The following is a 20,886-nucleotide window of genomic DNA, read 5'->3' as shown; positions in this document are numbered from 1 at the left end:
TGTAATCATATATAAATGACAAGAAATATCTTGCTTTTCTCATTGAAGGTACTAGAAACGGACCCATGAGATCACTGTGTACAAGCTCTAAGTGTGAATAAGCTGTCCATGCATGCCCCTTCTTGAAATTGTCTTGTTGATGCTTTCCAAGAGCACATCCATTACAAACACCATTTGAAAATTCAATGGCTAGAAATCCTTTAACCATCCATTGCTTTCTAAGTTGTTGCATGTATTTGAAATTCAAGTGCTCAAATCTCTCATGCCAAATCCTACTTTCTTCATTTGCATTCGTAAGTAGAAAAATAGAATTTGACTGAAGAACAAAATAAAAAAATTTATATAGACGAGATTAATCAATTACCTTGCCAGATGCAATCTTCGAGTTAGTTTCCATATCATAAATTCTCGCGGAATCCGAGGTAAAATCCACTTTCCTTCTATTGCATGTGTGTGTCATCTGATACACTGAAATAAGATTCACAGAAAGCCTTGGAATATGCAAGACATTCTCAAAACTTCCATCTTTGAATTGCACTCTTCCTTGTCCAGTTGCTTCAACTACAGAATTATCCCCCATGATAATAGGAGGTCCCGAGTATGCTTGTAGAGAAGAAAAGGGTTCCTTTGAAGAATTCATATGATGCGATGCTCCTAAATCGATGATCCATTCTTGCGGTGTAGAATGAAGGGAAATCAAAGCATGACCATTTCTCCTTGTTTTTTATGGTTTTTCCACTGTCTTCTTCTTGGCATTTTCTAGAATGTTATGACCAAGATTATTTTGCTAAAGAGTCTTTGTCATCGAATCAATAGTCTTTTGCATGAGAGAGGGTTTAGGATGATATCCTCTATTACAATAAGGACACCTGGATTTTCCTTTCTTTCCTTTCTTACCCTTGGAGTTGGAAGAGTCATTTGGAGGTTTTGGATTCCCTCCCTTTCTTGGATTTGGATCTCTTGCCTTTCCTTTTCCTTTGGATTGATGAATTGGTTTCATGTTAGACTTTCCTTTTTCATGCATGGAAAGTGCATGTGAATTTGAAGACTTTAATGAAACCATCTTGATGAGCTTATCATGCTCATGAATGAGAGACTCAATAAATGCATCAAGTTTGGGCATTTTCCATTTATCTCCAGTTGCAAGTCTAACTATATGAAATGTAGAAAAAGAAATATCATATTCATGATCTAATTTAGACAAAATAGAAAGGATCAATTGACCTTCCAGTTTGGATTTATCGATCCCATAATCCTGTAATTGTAGAAGCAATTATTTGAATTTTGTAAAGAAATCCTGAATGTTCTCAAAGTTGTTTGGATCTAAGGAATTTAGCTCATTTTCAAGAATATGAGCCCGCATCTCATCCTGCTTTCCAAATAAGTTCTCCAAGGTTGTCCAAACTTCATTCAAAGTGGTGCATGTGTCCACATGGAAATGTAATGCTGGAGATATGGTCAACAATAGAAGACCAAAAGCCTCGTCCATCTTGTTGAAGTATTTGGATTTTTCAATGGCGAAATTAGGTTCAACTTCCGTATTCATAACTATCTGATACAAGCCTTTGCCTCTGAGGTGAAGCAAAATCTCTGGCTTCCATTAGAAGTAGTTATACAGAGTAAGAATAGTTGAAGATGGGAACTCCATTCTTTCACCTTGTAGTTGTAGCAACAATTGTGGTAGTTCTCTAATATTTTGATCTACAAATCAAATCTCTGAACAATTTCCAATTCTTGATCTTCAAACCTACAAAATATTGTTTATGCACCTTCTCTAGACCCCTGTAGCTTTGATACCATGTAAAATTATTAGAGCACAGATACAGATCTAGCTTAAGAATAATGACACAAACTTGCAAGAATTAAAAAGAAATTTGGAATTGAGAATGAATTCAATTTCTCAATATTAGTTTGAGAATCAATACATAAAGCAATTAAGTTAAGCCTAGTTGTACATGCAATAACTACGGATAATTAAAGCTAACTGAAGCTAAGTGTGCTTTATGCTCTGTTAATGTGCACATGTACCACATACAAGCACTAGAGTTAGCTTACTAAAGTCAAGTGCACACCACATGTAAACATTTTCGGCAAGATTCAAGTACTAGAAAATCCAAAAATCCCACTAAATACATATATAAGTAAAAAAAAAAAGCATGCAAATGAATTTATTACCCCATTTTTTTTAATCGAAGCAACACACGCCAATAAATCTAAATGTTGAAATTCCTATTCAATTTATTTATTTATTAAAACCTAAAAACACAAGGCAATATTAGCACTGTAAATCTAAAATCTGAAATTCCCTATTCAATTTATTTATTTATAAAAACCATATAAAAAATTGTTACTATTTTGATTATTGGGATACATGAGCACTTAGTTTCAATGCAAACGTCAGATTGAATTCAACGATAAGTGAGCTCCTGAAGATTGGTGGTTAGCAAACTCTCCGGTTTTGAATGGCCACCACGTGGCGCCTTGTCTCTTATGCTTTCTATCTCAAATATTGATAGTTGGCATTTCGTTTTCATTGCTCTGACTGTACGTCATGTTCCAACGGTGAAATAAAAGAAACGTGGCAAGTGGTTGTTTTTTTTAATTATTATTTTAAATTTTTTATTATTATTATTTTTACTTTTGCCAAATAATTTTCCAATTTTTAAAATTAGACATTTCATTAATATGAGCTAACAAAAAAACTAAAAATTAATTTTAAATAATTTAAAAAATATTTTTAATTTTCAAAATATTTGTAATATTTAGTTTTTTCAAAATTTTAATAAATTTTATATAATCTATTTAAAATTTAAATTTTTTAGAACTAATTAAAAATCACATTATTTTTTTTACTAGAAATGATTACAATATAACTTACCTATCAACAAATATAATAATAAGATGCATGATATCAAGTATATATAATTAATAATAAGATGCATATATCAAGTATATGTAATTAATATTAAGATGTATGATGTCAAGTATATACGATTAATATTAAGATGTATGAGATAGGTATATATAATTAATAATAAAATACATTACATCAAGTAAAATAAATGTATCTTCATTTTAAGTCTTTGATATGAGGACAGAGTCTGTACTACTTTTTTGACTCTCACAGAGTTATTTTTTAGGAGGGTATTTCATTTGTGGTTTTGAAACTTTAATTTCCAAACAAGTATTAGGAATCTTAGGATTGTTTTGGGTTTTGCAACAGTCCAAGATATAGGAAGGCAATGGTAAATCCCTAGACTAGGAGGGGGTCAGTGGGAAGGTGGAAATGTTGCAGGGAGGGATGTACGCCGGACGATAGGTGGTGGTACTCGGCAACACATGGATTTTACCTGTCAACACTGTGGAGGGCCTAGGGAATGATGAATGGGGATCAGAGATATAGGTTAGGTTTGTCACTAGGGAGAGTTTACACCTTTCAGTTTACAACCACTCTCGTGATTCTCACTCAGTTGCATGTGCCTGTTGAAGGAGATAACAACAGTTTTAGTTTTTTATAGTGAAGTTTCATCCTACAGTCAAGGACAAGAAATGGTCAACCAACAGGAATGCAGGGATTTGGAGCACGAATCAGAGGATATCTTGTTGGTTTGGGGGTTGGATCTTACACAACAGAATCTAGCGAAAGCTATTTGTCTAGATAGACCGATAGCAGGGAAGTGGAGAGGCTCAGTATGTGACTAGTGCCAGGATGGAGGGTTAGGGTTGTTGGAAAATGGCATTCGATGTGATTCTAAGGAGGGGGTATGACGTCGGAGACAACAATGCTTTCAGCGGGAGGTGTAGCAGATGCGATGATAGAAAACCGGGTAAGCTTAAAAAACCCTGGTCATTTTCATTCAACGAGATTTCTTTCTGGAGGGCTAGAAGATATTGTTATCAACAACAGTTTTAGGGGCATTGAGGGGTTAAAGTCTTATTTGGTAGTGGATTTGGGTTAGTCAGAAATTGTTAGGGGGAAAAGGTTTGATAACACCCTTGCATGCAAAAGCACCTTGGAGCCAAAGGAAGGAGAGCCCTTCAAATTCCATGAAAACCCTTCTCTGGAGATTTTGGCAGGGGTAGCCATCCTCCAGGGTTTCAGTGTCCATCAAGAAGACATACCAAAAGTATTAGTGGTTTTTAGTGGACAAAACAATGAAGGTGCTTTTGTGCCCATCCCGAAGGTGTTAGTAGAAGAAGGGAATCAGGATTTAGAGATCGAGGCAACGAGTGACCGAATCCCAATCCTAGGAGGGGTAAGGCATCTGGTAGTTGCAGGGGGGCATAACAGCTGGAACCAAAGATGGGAGACACGATTAGGGCCACTCTCCGAAGAAGGTATCAATGAGAGGGAGGATCAGGTGGAGGCAAGGGAAGCATGAAGGAATAAAAACGTAGGGGCAAAGAGGAAGAAAGGGGAGCTAATTAAAAAGAAGGTAGTAAGTCTGAATCTGGTGTTGGGTGTTGACATACAGATCGATAGGGTCATGGAAGCTGAAGAAGTTATACTGGTTGGGAGACAAAAGGGGAAGAAATACTCGGTAAATCACATATCAAAATGGATATCAAAAGCATGGATAGAGGCTTCGGATAAACAAGTCAAAGTGACTACACTGGCTAGAGGCTAGTTCATGGTTAAATTCAACAAAAAGGAAACATCAAAATGGGTTTTGAGGCGCAATAGGTGTTTTGCGAGAGCGCCAACCTTTTTCAAAAGGTGGAATCCTTTGTTCAATGCCCAGAGAGAGAAGGTGGCTAAGATCTGGTTTGGGTTCGTCTCTTGAGACTGCTCCACATTTATGGACAAAGGTAGTGTTTAGAGCCATTGGAAATACCTTGGGTTCTTTTCTTGAGGCAGATATGACATTTAGGGAAACAAGGGACAAGAGTCTTCGTATAATTATAGTAAGATTGGATCTATGGGAGGGGTTGGCTGAGGAAATTAGTCTTCAATACCAAGACAATATTCACACCTAGATTATTGATTATGAATAGCTTCCCTTTCACTGTCATAGATGTTGTAAATATGGTCATTTAGCTCGGGACTGCCCTCCAGGGATCAGAAGGAGAAGGTGAACTAGAGGGGAAGCTTGAAATCTTGATCATACTCAGAATACGGAAGAGGAACTAGTTCGAGCTGAGGATTTGGGGAATTAGCAAGAAGGAGAACAAGTGTTGATAGAACCACAGGAAGTTCACGATATGTAGATAGAGAATGAGGTTGTGCAGGAGTAGATTGAGCCTTAGGAGACAATACATGAGGACCTGGAGGTACAGGCTACTATCGCCTCTGAGAGGCAGATGGAAGGTACTGTCTCTTCTCCCCTTTCCTATGCCATGAATCCTTTCAATCTTTGGAAAGAAATAGGGAGACTTTTGGGAAAAATCCAAAGCTGGAACGGGGAAAATATAAGTGATGCATGGCATAGATGGTGGAAGGATGTCTCAGAGGAAAACATGAAAAATTTCCCTCTAATAATATTGTGGGGCATCTCGCTGGCCTGAAACAAAAGCATTTTTCAGGATATGGCCCCCACACATGCCCCTATTGCTATAGAAAGTGCCTCGATTTATGATTTTTTACCTCCACCAAATCTTGCTAAGATGCCTAGAATCTTAAGAGAAGAACATATTAGAGGAGATATTACATGGGATTATTTTGATGGTGCATTTGATCCACAAGGAAAATGTGGTTTGGGACTTGTCATTTATAAAAACAATAAAAAAAAATCTAAAAAGCTTCAATGGGCCTTGGCCAGGGATCAAAAATTTTCGGTGAACTACAATCTCTGAATCTCTTACTCTGTTGGCTCATACACATGAGGATGGGATCAATACAAACTTTTGGAGATTCACAGTAATTTTTAAAGTATCTTTAATGATACATTGCTATTATCCGTACTCCTATCTGCTAGTTTATAACTAAATTTATAATATTAAATAATTCCCTTTCCCTTTTTATGCTTCTCTTAACCTTATACGTTATAATATGTTAACCTCATTATTATTTAATATTATATAACAACTTATTTTATTAATATTTATAACCCCTTACAGCTTTTTATTATTTAATATTATATATAATATCCTAACAACTAGTTTATTAATACTTTTAACTTATTCTTAACATCATCCTATCAACTAATTTATAACTAAATTCAAAATATTAAATAATTTATAACTAATTTTAGAAATACTAAATAATATATAGCTAAATTTAGAATATTAAATAATTCCTATCTACCTTCTTAAAAATTTTAAGAATTTTTTTTGTTTAACTAATCTCCAACGACTAGTTTTCAACAAGCTAACTTTGGGCAATGATGCATCCCTACTATTTATTCATGAAGATTGTATGATTTTTTCCACTTGTTATGAGGATAAACCATATTAGTTGGTTCAAAATGTTGACCCAATCTTAATAATATGATTAATCTGAAAGACATTTAAAAAATACAAAATTAAAATCTAAAATATTTAAAAATAAAATTTAACTGAAATTAATACAATGATGGATTGAAATCTATATTTTAACTTCAATGAAACAACTTTCAATTTTATTATTAAATATATGTTTTTTAATCGAAACAGTGTCGTTCTTTTACGGGAAAACAAATTAATAAAACAGTAGAATCTGATCTGAAATAGATAAATAATTATGTACAGAAAAATAAATTATTAAAACAATAAAATCCGATCTAAATTAGTCAAATAATTATATATTTAGGTATTGCTGTATCGTCATATGTTATTGTTTTTTTAACGATCAAATATAAATTTTATTTATTCCAATAAATAATATAACTTTTATATTTCAAAATATTGTTAAAGTATATCATTTTGACCAAATAATTTGAAGGCGGACCGAGTCTTTGTTGGAAAGGCATCTCTATTTTTATAGTAGTAAAAATGGAATAATGAGATGATCAGTTGCGTACGTAATCTCCGTTTTAAAGGAATCTTTGTTTTTTATAATTAGAATGAATATCGAATATGAAATAATAAGATTGTTATGTTTTGTACGTTTTATTTTCGAATATGAAAGTATTATTAATTTTAAAAATATTATTTAAGGACAAAACATTTTTTTTATGAAAATAATTTAACTTACTTTTAAATATACTTTAATAATATTTACTTTTATGTCATTATATCATTAATCATAAAATAAACCATCTAAATAATAATAAATTATAATATTCAATAAACAAAAACCCTAATTAAATTAAAATTTCCATTTTTGGGAAGGGACTAAATCACATCTCACACTTAAATATAAGTAGGTAATTTAAAAAAATATATTAAAACATTAAACAACAATATATTTTAAGTTTTATGCCTATGGTGTCTTGGATAGATGGTGATGGGTGTGTTTTGTGTTCATGGGGTTTTGGATAGATGGTAATGGGTGTGTTGTTAAGGTGCTCCTAGATGTTGAGTCATCCATTTAATTTCAGGCCTTATGAGTATTATTCTTGGACATGACCATGGTGTATCTTCACCAATACCGAACTTACAAAAAAAAATATTTTAATTTTTAAAAGATTTTAATGTCAAAGAGTTTGTTTGTTTGTTTGTTTGTCTTTTTTTTTTTTTTTCCATAGGAAATTTGAACTTTTTATTAAGGAAATAAAAAGTTACAAAGTAGATGCAACAAAGTATTCTAAGCCAAACTATGAATCCACCATACGTAGAAAGTGAAATCACAACATACTAAGAAAAGTGGAAAGTGCGCTTGCTCAATATTAATAACCATATGAAATACTATAAACTGCAAGCATAAACTTAGATCTCTCCAAACATTTGGAGAAAACAACCCATCAACAAAAATATAAAGTAGCAGTTTTGTGAATATCCAAGAGCCCAACAGTCATAAAGGAGATCCAAAATACCAATGAAAATGGTATTGCCCCATAGCAAAAAGATGTAGAAAAAAAAGACCATATACAAAAAAACGAGCCATTAAAAGTATGGAGGTTGATCTGACGCAGTCACCTGACCATTGTCAGAATCAATTATATGCCAGGAATCTTTTAAACCTTTTTTAGAAAAGTAATATGCTTACACGTTCCTTTTCCTTTTCCTGTAAATGTGACACATAGAGAAATCAACAAAGGCTGATTTAATAAAAGAAATTCGTTCTAATAAAGGAATCAAAGTAAGATTTTGATAGCGCTACATATTGTTTGTCCAATTAATCACATTTAGAGAGTCACCAAAAATATGTACTAAAACAATCCCCAATTGTCTTAGCCAACATAGAAGGATTTTTAAGAGTTTTTAATTCTACATAGTTGTTTGAACCAATTCCAATACCCACTGAAGCTTTTTGAAGTCTGTGATCATTTATGTGAATGATAATCCTTGCCCCGCATCTATCATGGGCATCTGAAGCCCCAAAGAGTTACTATGGAAATAAATTTAATAATAATTTATGTATTATCTAAATTTAGGCTTCTGTGATCCATAACATTGATTAAAGAAAATTTTCGGTGATAATCACATCAGAATTCATTTACTGACGCGTTTGGAACCATCTAGTGCGGTTCATCATTAAGGCAAGATGGAGAATCAGATATTGGCATTAGATTAAATAGTAAGAAATTTATGCATTGAAAATTATAAGTCTAGAAAAGTAACGACTAGTTCTTGCAGCTAGGAAAAAACCCTTGATTTAATAAATTAAATAATAATAAAAAATAAATAAATAAAAATAAAACAGTCAAATAAAAAATGGCCAAAATAAAATCAAGATCAATAATGAATAAATTAGATACCAAAGTCCTAAATATAATCATATGATAGGAGGTTAATAAACGTTAATTATGAGTACAAATAGAGAAAGAAATTATTAAAAATAAATAAAATTATAATAGAAACCCAAAAATGCAATATTGTGGGGCCAAATATAAAAATTAAAAATTAAAAATAAAAATAAAAATAAAAATAAATAATAATAATAAATAAATAAATAAGATCATATTTAAAATAAAGGTATTATAATTCAAAGTTTAAAAATAATTAAAAGATGAATTAAATAAAATAAATAAATTTAAATAATTAATTTAAAAATCAAAATTAAAAATTAAAAATAAAATAGAGAAAAAATAAAGTAAGTAAAAATCAAAGGGAGGTAAGGGCAAGGACCCAACAACTACTAATTTTCAACCATTGTCTCTATTCAAATTACTAGGCCTTCTTTCAATCTCTATGGCCTCCCTAAACTTCCGGTGATGAAAATGATCAACCCTTGCAATGACCTGAGCTTCTTCAATGCAGATGTGATGTTTTGTCTTATCCGCATGTTCAGCTAAGGCTGAGGAGCGGGTCCTCCCATGTTTGATGTCGGTTGTGTGCTCATGAATCCTCTCGCAAGAACATCGGATAACATAAACGCCTTTCATATTCTTGGGGTCAACTGGGTTTTTTAATAGATCTTAAGGAGCTTTGAATTGTGTTTAGGGGCCTAAAGGTTGAAGGAACCTTATGTTTCCACAGGATCTTAGAAATCCTGTTAGTGTTCCCTTGGATAAAAGGAAGATGCATAGTTGAAATCCGATCTTTGGGGTCTTTTTTAATGACAAAATATTTGTTAGCTTTGAGGAAACCTTTAAGACCTTGGTGCCTACTATATCCATTATTATTGAAGACATTAAGGAGATGAGCTTTCTCATCAATTAGGTGGTTTTCATCATAAATTCTTATCGCACGAGTAGCTAAAGTGTTGAGAACACCCAACTTTTGAGCAGGGAAATGATGGGACTTAGCATTAAGATACTGTTATGTATGAGTTTTCTTCTGAAATACCTGGTGGGAGAAAGAACCATCATCCTTCTTGGAAATAAGAACGTCAAGGAAAGGTAAGCTACCATTGACCTCACATTCCATAGTCAAATTTATGGAGCTAGATTGATTGATAATGTGTTGGAGGAAGAGATCCAACTTATCACGACCATGAGGCGAGATGATGTAGGTGTCATCCCCTCATTGGCCTTACAGAGTCCTTTGTCAAATACATCTCATTGTTTGTCAATGAGTTGAAAGGTATAAATTTTGATCCTGGAGATATTCTTGTAAGTTTCGATGGGGTCTCCCTTTACACTAATATCCCTATTAATGAGGCCATTAAGGTCATTAATCACATCACTGATCCTGATACAACTAAGTTGGTTGAAATTTATATCACTTCTTCCTTATTTTGCTTTGAAGGGGAGTTTTATGAACATACATGTGGTGTTGCTGTGGGTTCCCCCCTATCCCCTATAGTTTCCAACCTATTTATGGAGGAATTTGAATCTAAGGCTTTGGCCTTAGCTCTGTTCAAACCTAAGCGATGGAAGAGGTTTATGGATGACCCTTGCGTCATCTAGCCTCATGGTCGTGAGAAGTTGGATCTCTTCCTCCAACACCTTAACTGTCAATCTAGCTCCGTAAAGTTTACTATGGAATGTGAAGTCGATGGTAGCTTACCTTTCCTTAACGTTCTTATTTCCTACAAGGATGATGGTAGTTTCTCCCAACAATTATTTCAAAAGAAAACTCATACAGAGTAGTATCTTAATGCTAAATCACATCATTCCCCTGCTCAAAAGTTGGATGTTCTCAACACTTTATCTACTCGCGTGATAAGAAATTCTGATGAAAACCACCCGACTGATGAGAAAGCTCATCTCCTTAATGTCTTCAATAATAATGGATATAGTAGGAACTATGGTCTTAAAGCTTTCCTAAAATCTAGCAAAGATTCTGTTATTAAAAAATACCCCAAAGATCGAATTTCAGTTGTGCATCCTTGATTCGAATTGGATCCTAAAACACTCTCTAAGTTTTCATGAACTCTGTAAAATTCATGCCAAAGTTTCAAAGTCTTACAAAGAATGAGCTTATCAGAAATATCCTCGAAACAGTTGTAATTTGTGAACAGCGCGGAGCAATGAGGACCCTCGGTCAAGCGCACAGACCGTTGGCCCATGGTAACGCGCACTGTCACGAATTGGCAAAACGGGAGGTCTTTTTGAGAAACGGGGGTGGTTTCTGATAGGGAAAACCCCTCAAAGAAGGAAAAGCCTTGAGCAACCTAGACCCAAAAAGTTATAAAACATAACGGATATCGTGCCAATTCCGTCAGAGGCGGGGTCCCACAAAACCGGCAAGATATTGGAAGGGTTTCGAGGTGGTAAGTGGTTTCAACCAAGTCCCGCCCGATGCCACACAACGAGTGACATGCGTCCGACAAAAGAGAGAGAAAACCACTCACATCGGACGGGTAAACGTTGTGTTACTTACCCCCCGATATGAACGATGACCGTAGGATCTGGAGGCTCCAGATCGACAGCGGAGACGCAATCCGATGGATGACCGGATTCAACGGGGTAAACAGGCAGAGTTGTATAAGATTTGAAGTCCGACATGGACGATGCGTTGGCAGAGGATCATGTTCGCGGGCATTCTTGGAGTTAACGGTAAAAACGACTGTTTCAAATATGTCTAAGAGAACTGACACTCAGTTCGTTATGAAACAGGTGGCCACCTCCCTATGAGGCGTTATACAGTGATGATGACGCAGAACAGAGGAATTCAAACAGATAGAGGCAGGGGAACCGGAAAGTCGGGAAGCGAAAACGAACAGTCGGAAAGCAGATTGGCTTTAAAGCCACAGACTGACAGAGAAAGTAGGGGAAGCGAGTTAGCCAGAGTTAGTTAGATTCAGAAAGTTGAGAGCAGAGAGAAGAAGCTGAGCTGACCTGTAGAGGCAAAGGCAGCATTGAGCCAGACAGAGACAGAGAGAGTCAGAGAGTCTGTGTGCTCCAGAGAAGGCTTGAGAGGTTCAAGCGAACTCCTCTGTATATGCCTGTCATGTGTGAGTCTCAGATTGGGCTCATACTACGGTGACCAATAGAGGTCGAGTTTCAGTAAGGAGAGTCTGTGTACTCCAGAGACTTGGGGAATCCAAGTACAATCTTACTGATTTGTATCTGCTGTGTGAGACTCAAATTGAGCTCACTATTGTAAAAACTCTTCTTTTGAAAACATAATAGAGAGGCCACCACTAAAGGTTGGACCGGGAGACGTAGCCCAGGAGTGTTGGGTGAACTCCTTATTAAACTTGTTGTGTTTACATGTTTGCTTGTTATGTTTTCTCTAACTGCTTCAGTGCCTGTGTATTTCACAATCTTATTGATCCGTTGCATAAAATAACATAGGCACATCCATGCACATGAGTCTGTAATACCTTAATTGTTTGTCTTAGATCAATTTCAGATCAATCCTCCTTTTATCCAAGGGCCCATTGACATGATTGCTAAGATCTTTAGGAAACATAAGGTTCCTTCAACCTTTAGCCCCCTAAACACAATTCAGAGCTCCTTAAGATCTGTAAAAACCCTAGTTGACCCCAAGAATATGAAAGATGTTTATGTTATCCCATCTTCTTGCGTGACCCCCTACATTGGTGAAACATGTCGCTCAATAAATGAGAGGATTCATGAGCACGCAACTGACATCAAACATGGGAGGACCCACTCCTCAGCATTAGTTGAACATGCAAATAAGACAAAACATCACATATGCATTGAATAAGCTAGAGTCATTGCAAAAGTTGATCATTTTTATCATCGAAAGTTTAGGGAGGCCACAGAGACTGAAAGAAGGCCTAGTAATTTGAATAGAGACGATGGCTGGAAAACTAGTAGTTGTTGGGTCACTGCCCTTACCTCCCTTTGATTTTTATTTACTTTATTTTTTATCTATTTTATTTTTATTTTTTAATTTTCATTTTTAAGTTAATTAGTTAATTTAATTTAATTTATTATATTCGTCTTTAAATTATTTTTAAACTTTGAGTTATAATACCCTTATTTTAAATATGATCCTATTTATTTATTATTATTATTTATTATTTATAATTTATTTTATTTTATTTTTTAATTTTAAGTTTAATTTTAATTTTAATTTTAATTTTTGTATTTATTTTTATTTTTAACTTCTATTGGCCCCCAATATTGCATTTTTGGGTTTCTTATAATTTTAAATTGTTTTAATAATTTCTTTCTCTATTTATAGGTATTCAGAATTAATGTTTATTAACCCCCTATCATTTGATTATATCGAGGACTTTTGGTATCACTAATTTATTCATTATTGACCTTGATTTTATTTTGACCATATTTTATTTGACTGTTTTATTTTTATTATTATTTTTTTTCTTAGGGAAAAATCGAACTTTTTATTAAGGAAATAAAAAGTTACATAGCATATGCATTTAAGCATTCAAAAAATAATGAAATCACTCGGGGGGTAAAAGTGCAAAGCAACTTGTGTAAAAGTATGCCACAGTCCCAATTACAAAAAAGTTTTTCTATCCAGTAAAAAAGGCCTCCCCAATTTGGAGAAAATGACGCATAATAAGACAACAGTTACATAAAAATGTCATCGAGAACCAGATAATGGTGAGAAGGAAAAAATAATATGTCAGATCAAATTATATATCGTATGGCCAGTGGTCCGACACACAAATTGTACCATCGACTGTCTCAGTTATGCGCCATATGTCCATATCCAGCTGAAGGCCCTCCTTAGATAGGAGGTCCGTTGTTGTATTTCATTCCCTGTAGATATGGCAAACAGTAATAAGATCAAATGACATTTTTAAAAAGATAATTTCTTCAATGATAGGAATCAAAATGTGATTTTGACATCTCTGAGTATTGTTGAACCAATTTATAACATTCATGGAGTCACCAAATATTTGAACTGAACCAATCCCCAAGTGAATGAGCCAGCATAAAATAAATTTTAAAGAAAGTAACTCAACATTTGTTTCTTCCTGTTCCGATACCCACATAAGATTTTAGAGATCTATTTTCATTTATATTTATAACCAGTCCTTATCCACACCTATTTTGAGCATCTGAAGCATCATCAAAGTATGCTCATGGGATATCATGTCTAATCTGTTCTGCACTGATATTTCTAATTGATTGAGGGGGATCGGTGGAAGGGAGGAGAGTGAAGATTGAAGCACATTCTACAACAATCATAGAAGGAGAGGAAGAAACTTCTTTGAAGATGCCTTTATTCCTTGCTAGCCAAATCCCCCAGGAGATAATCAAAGGGATGTTTTTTATGTTTTCTTCTGAGGTCGTAGTCCACCAACTTTTCCAAGATGCCCCGCAACTTTCCCCATTCCAGATTGATCTGATGCCTAAGAGAGACAATGTTGTTTCCCACACTTAGATGGTGAACAATAATCTTAGAAATAAATGGTTGAAATATTCTTCAGAGTCCTTGCACAAGATACACCAACCAGAACCATGTTTGTTTCATTTCTGTAAATTGTCTCATGTAGGCACTTTGTTCTTTAGTATACAACAAAAGAACAATCTGGATTTTGTTGGGATTTTCAGTTTCCAAAGTAATTTGCTCCACCAGTCCTGAACCTCCCATGCCCTTTGAGTCATGAGGAAATAATATCCAAACTTTAGGGAGTAATGCCCTGACGGAGCATGAACCCATCGAAGAGAGTCTAACCAATCCTTGATCCTGACATTTGTTTGATGGAGTTCCCTAATGTAATTTTTCCACTCTTGACCCTATTAGGGATCTAATTGAATATCCTCTACAAATTTCTACCCTTGATGCTAGATTGTATTTATCCCTTCCTTTGTTATCTGGTTCAGGAAGAATAGGCCTTATGCATGAAGGGAGTCCATAACCCCTCTAGATAGTGCAAAAGCCTCATTGCACCCCACCCATGGGTCAATGTCGACTCAGATCTTTTCCCCATTTCCAACCTGCCATGCAAGTCCTTCTTCCACTAGCTTGAAAGAGTCTATAGTTTCCTTCCAAATGACTAATGCTTTGGAAGAGTCTTTTCTGGGCCTGTGTATCCAATCATCCATGGGGACCAGATCAATGTATTTCCTTTTTACCACCGTTGTCCATAAATTATCCTCTATCAGAAGCCTCCACCCTGTTTTGGCTGCTAGAGAGGATGTAAAAGGTTGAAGGTCCTTTATACCCCATCCTCCCCATTCCTTTGGACGAGCAATTTTGTCCCATGCTACCCAAGGTAGCACTACATCCTCCTTTGCCCCAACCCAGAGAAAACGACTACAAAGTTTCCTAATTTTGGATAGAATACCTTTTGGGACCCATGTGAGGGAAATCCAATATACAGGAATGGAAATAAGAATAGATTTAATGAGGACCAATATTCCAGCTCTGGACAACCATTTAAAACTCCATAGTTTGATACGATTCTCGATTTTTGACAACAGTCAGTTCCAATCCTGTTTTTTATAGGAATCAACTTTTAAATGGAACCCCATGTATTTTAGGTTGTCCCCCATAGAGATAAATTCATAAGGGAGTGTTGATGGTGCTAGACCCGCAAACATGTCAAGGCGATCTCCTTGGTAAGAAGTCCCAATTAGACTTCAGACCGTTTGGTGTAGGAGTCCTAGCAGTGGGTCGTAAGGTAATGCCTTGACTGTGATGTCGCACAGAGGCAAGTAAGATAACTCTGTCAGTAGCAAGGGTGTGACTAATGCAATGAGTCAAGGAATGAGTATGAGAGGTTCCAACACTTCAAAGGGAGAGGAAGGTGAAGGTGGGTTCCAGGTTGAAAGGGATCAGTCCCAACTCGACTAGGAACACACAACACAAAGGACATGCACAACTTCCAACAGAGCAGTCGACATGGATGCGGCAGTCCCAACATACAAGGTAAGATAACATGAACAACACTCACAGATCAGTCTAAGACGAGTGTGATGGTTGATATAACAAGGTTCAGAGAAAGGTTTGTCTGGTGTCCGGCAGAGCAGTCGACACGGATGGTGACAACATTAACAACATATGCAACACATTAACAACAAGATTCATATAATTGCATGTGAATCAGTTCATACACAAGTACGTAAGTTAAACAACATATATCATTAAGGCAACCAAAGCAGTGCAACTACAATAACAACATATGCATGAAAATGTGATGGATTTTATTATATAAAGAAGTGTAAGTCACAATCACACAATACACCATGTAAGCCTGCTAGCCCCATTAGTGGAACATTACAGCCACATCTGCTTGCTCCTCCAAAGAGTTGTACTAGCTCCATGTAGTGGAGAAGCCAAGGCGCGTTACAATAATGTCCAAGCCTTCTTTAAGATAGTCTTAGTATAAACTTGGCTGACCAAAAGCCCATACAATGAGTTGTGAGGGACTATTTATAGCAAAGGGTGGGGTGACCCTTGACATTCCCCTTTGTGACAGTTCAACTACCCTCATGACTCTTCACCTACTCTATGATTGTTATATCCAACTGTTGACACTCGACTTACACTTGACATGACTCAAAATTACAATGCACTTGTACTCATGTGAGACATCATGGCTTGAGCAAGCCTTGCAAGACATCACTGGCACTCGGTCCGTTGTGGTGAGACCAACTCTTTGACATGCTTGCGATGGTGAAGCTGGTGAGCTGATGCCAAGCTTGGTTGTCCGTGATGGTGTGCATGCACCTCATGGTGACATCTTGTTGAAGCTAAATCTTGCCTCCGTTGCAACTGGTGCATTAGTTCGGACCCTTCATCCAACTCGTTTGCTAACATGCACATGATCTTCTTGGGTACGGTTGAACTGGCAACACACTGATGCATAGTGTCCGTGTTGATCTTCAAGTGTGTGTTGGTGGTCATGCACATCACCTTGCCGAAGTGCATGTTCAGCGCCACTTGGACTTGCTTCTTGTCTTCACTTTGGTGAGTGTGTTGAATGGGTTGGATTGCATGTGTGCGTTCAATGACATGCATGTTGTTGGATCCTTAACTTGTACTAGCGCAGTTTCATTCGTGAGTGCATGTTGCACCCACTACTGTTCATGTTCCTATTGCAACTCATTAGAATGTCTATGCAGCTTCATGTTCTCTCTGAGTTGCTGCTTCAACACATGCAACTCCTTCTTTGTTCCATCTTCTGCCTTCGCGTGATCTTCATGTTGCGCCGTCACTGCATAGCCCGACTCTCCAAAGTTGATTTCATTATCAGTGGATCTACTTGATATTGCAACTTTGCTCCGCCTCTATGTTGTCAACAACCTTCCTCTTGCATTCACTGCATTCGTTGCGTTAGCTACATTCGGTATGTTGCCTTCAACTGTTGTTCATGATGCTACTCACTGTGATGTTGCTACTTGATGTCCTTGTCCATGAACAACTTGATGTCTTCATGAGTAGGTAAGCCCATGGACACTCAATCGACTGCATCCCCAAGCATGATTTGAACGATGTCTTCGTCTCTGCTCTCCTGGAAACCATTGTACCTGTACTGTTGAGAGGTAGATGAACACCCACGATACCTAGAGACATGGCAACACTCATAGCAAGAAATATGTCAGTCGAAAACCAAAATGAACAGGAGGACTGACTTGCAACATACCTGGGTGAATGATCATGAAGGTTGCACAATTTCGGCCGGGAGGTGGGGAGACCGACTGCCAAGACTGCACAAGGAATAGTCCAGGCTGCTAGGAGACTAACTGACTGTGGGAACTACAAAATGCACAATCCAGTTGAGTAGTTGGCTGCTGGGATTGCGCAATGAAAAATCCCAGCTGGGAAGGACTGCTGGCCCAGGGTCAAATTTGTGCAAATGTTTGGGCCAAGCAGCCACTTACCTCTAGAAATGCACAATTCATTCCAAGAGGCCAGTGCTGGGCTAGAATGCATAAATATAGAGAGGAAGGTGACCCTTCCTTCTCCAGAGTGCGCAATGCAGCCTTGGTGAAGGTAGAGACCGGGCCAAGGTTGTCCCGACTCACCGATGGGCAACTGAAAGCAAGTAAATCAATGAAATGCATGGCGACACTAAGTGATAAAAGAAGTGATAAACAATGCATGCAAAACATGAATGGAAGATTGAGCAAACAGATCAACACGCATGTGGGTGGGGTCGTTCGTCGGTTGGGCGAACGTCCATGCAAAGCAGTTTCATGCATGCGACAACAGTGAGATAGCAACGAAAATTGAAACAGAGCTAGGACAAGCTAGAATATATGTAAATGACAGTAGATGTTCAAAGAAATCAAGCAAACAACACTCACACAAGCAAATACACAAAAAGCGACAACACAAGGCATGGGAAGGGAGCTTACCCCAAAACAACTGAGCTGAATGTGCTGACTGCTCCTAGATGTGATGTGGGATGTCAGAGCTACAAGTTTGATGTGAGGAATGAGCTTTCTGACATCCAGTTGATGAGTTTTGATTACATCGAGGTTGTGATGCGCATGCCACAAATCTAGGGGAAGCGACACTTGGAGGGAGGTTTTAGAATTACTCCTTGCATGTAACCTCCAACTGCTAAACATAGATCCTTGAAACAAGGGATGCCTTTGCATGCTTCCTTGGGGAAAGTAGCCTATGCATGCAAGTCTGTTTTGCTCAGTCTCGGAGGGAACCAGTCAACTCAGCTGCCCATGCAAGCGACTACTCATGTGCTGGAGAAAAATGCGCATTTCTGATTGTAAGCCGGGCTGACTGCCCAAGGGGATTGCGCAATTTCTAGGCCCAGTGGTTGACTGCTGCCTAGATTTGTGCAAATCCTGGGTTGAACTGCCTGTTGATGGGGAAAATTGCACAAATTCTCCTGGGAGGGTTGGCTGGTAGGATTACACAATCTTGGAGCCCAACAAGCTTTCAGAGGGAATTGCGCACTTCCTAGAGGGAAGGCTGGTTTCCCTCCAGAAATGCACAAATTTCACTAGGAAGCTGCTTAGCCTGCAGCTGGACCAAGTTCAATTGAGCAGCCTATGAAGGGAAAAGATCAGATTTGGTTGACGGGCTGGATTTGAGCAAGAAAGACATTGAAGCTTGAGGACTTGACGAAGCAAGGCAAGTTGCTATGAAGGTTGGTAGGGAGGCTCCAAAATAGGCTAAGGAAAAATTTTGGAGGGTGGGTGTAGCGCTACAACACTTGGCGGCACACTGGTAGAATTTTAGCTCTCTGAATGGACCTTGTTCGTGAAAAGAAAGTATAACACCTCCAGAAGTATTGTTCAGCTCTCAGCTCGTCTTGGCTTAACACTAGCTTGATTGTAGGATGTAGCATCTCCTAGACTCTTGGTCGATTGACACACATTCCAAGCCAAGGAAACACATTTGTTTCGATTGGGGTTGAGGGGTATATAAGTGCACAAGTAGTATAGTTGTCAGAGTCTAAGTTCCATCTCTGGTGTTGCTCCACTGCCAACAGGCCTGAACAGTACCCCGGTGGAGTCACATAGGAACACAAGCATGGATCCACTACCAGCGAGCCTAGTCAGTACCCCGAAAAAGTTACTTGCATCACCTCCTTACATAGGAAGCCTTTCTCTTCTTTCGCCTTATTCATTTTTCATTTGAATTTTTTGACTTTTCATTTTTCAATTTTATATTTTTTTTTCACTGTGCATAACACTTATTCATTGCAGAGGTGGAAGAGGGATCTCAGCTTATTGAGATCAGAAGAGATTTTTCTAGCAAAGAAGTAGTTTATTGTATCTATGACATGCTTGTTAAGGTTTTCCCCCTCACCTTACTCTACTTGACTTAGCTGACAAGGGTTAACCCAAAAACAACCGACTAGAGCAGGTGACACTATTTAGCGCGCAAGCGTTGTGTTTACACCAAGGTTCACTTTGAAGAATACGTATTTTAACGTATCATGGAATAAGAGTAACAAGTTCATCATATAGAGGAAAGATGACAGATAACCAAGTAGTGATAGTTGTACAAAGCCTCTTGTACTTTACCCAGCTTGTTTCATGAGTCACACATGGTTTCATGTGAACTAACCTATGAACGAAACAAGCGAACGAACTAAGAATCAACAAAGAAAAGCAAGAGAAGAAGAAAAAAATGAAAGCGAAGCAAGTAAACAAACAGGCAAGCAGACAAACAAGCAATCAAAGCATGAAAGCAGACAAGAATGCAAGCAAACAAATGAAAGCAAACATACTCCTACTCCTATAATAACAATGAATGGGCCTGATCACATGAAGTGATACTTTCAATGCAGCCACCAGCGCATTAGTAGACCCATGTTGGTGAAGTCTTGGTCCATGAGTAACCCAGTTGTGCGGACCAACATACAAGAAAGATATAATAGTGAAGACAACCACAGTTCGTGTTTCAAAGTGCCCACAGGACATAAGTGAGTGCATGTTCACGATGGACAGTTCATGGAATTATCATGGTGTTGTGTGACACTACGTGATTGAAGCATAAACACATTCTTGAATGTGACATTCAAGCAAACGAAAGAAACAAAGATAAATTGCATCGCACATGATAAGACTCCTCTAATGCATGAGCAATGGGATCGTGCAGTTTGAGTGGAGGAAGTGTGATCTGAGTGTTAGATTGATCTTGAGTGCATACAAATGAGTGATGAGGAGCCTTGAGTGTTTGAACAATTTCCTGATCAGAAGCGAAACCAACCTCAGGACAACGAGGGCCTGACATAACCATCAGCTTAGGCTGAAGTGCCTCGATGGTCTGTGGGGTTTTGACTTCGTTGACAGATGGATCTTCATAGACCAGTGGCTTAAATGGATTAACAATGAGTGAATCAACATCGTGATCGGATGATGAGGTGAAGAGATCACAACAACCAAGATCAGAAAATTCAGGATGTTTTTCGACATCCTCATGATTTTATGAATCACACAGAGGGGTAGATGAGAAGGAAGGATGTTCACCCTTAGCTTTTCTGGAAAGAGCAGATGAAATATCAAGTGGATTTTCAATGAATGATTGGTCCTCACCATTGTTGGATGATGGGCTAACATACGGTGTGTCTTGGGAAATATCAACAATGGGTGCATCAGTGGATGAAGACAC

The sequence above is a fragment of the Pinus tabuliformis genome, chromosome Q (assembly GCF_031772625.1).
Source record: "Pinus tabuliformis cultivar Carrire ecotype Pingquan chromosome Q, CPIR1, whole genome shotgun sequence".
Taxonomy (NCBI): Eukaryota; Viridiplantae; Streptophyta; class Pinopsida; order Pinales; family Pinaceae; genus Pinus; species Pinus tabuliformis.
Note: the sequence above shows the minus strand (reverse complement) of the source record.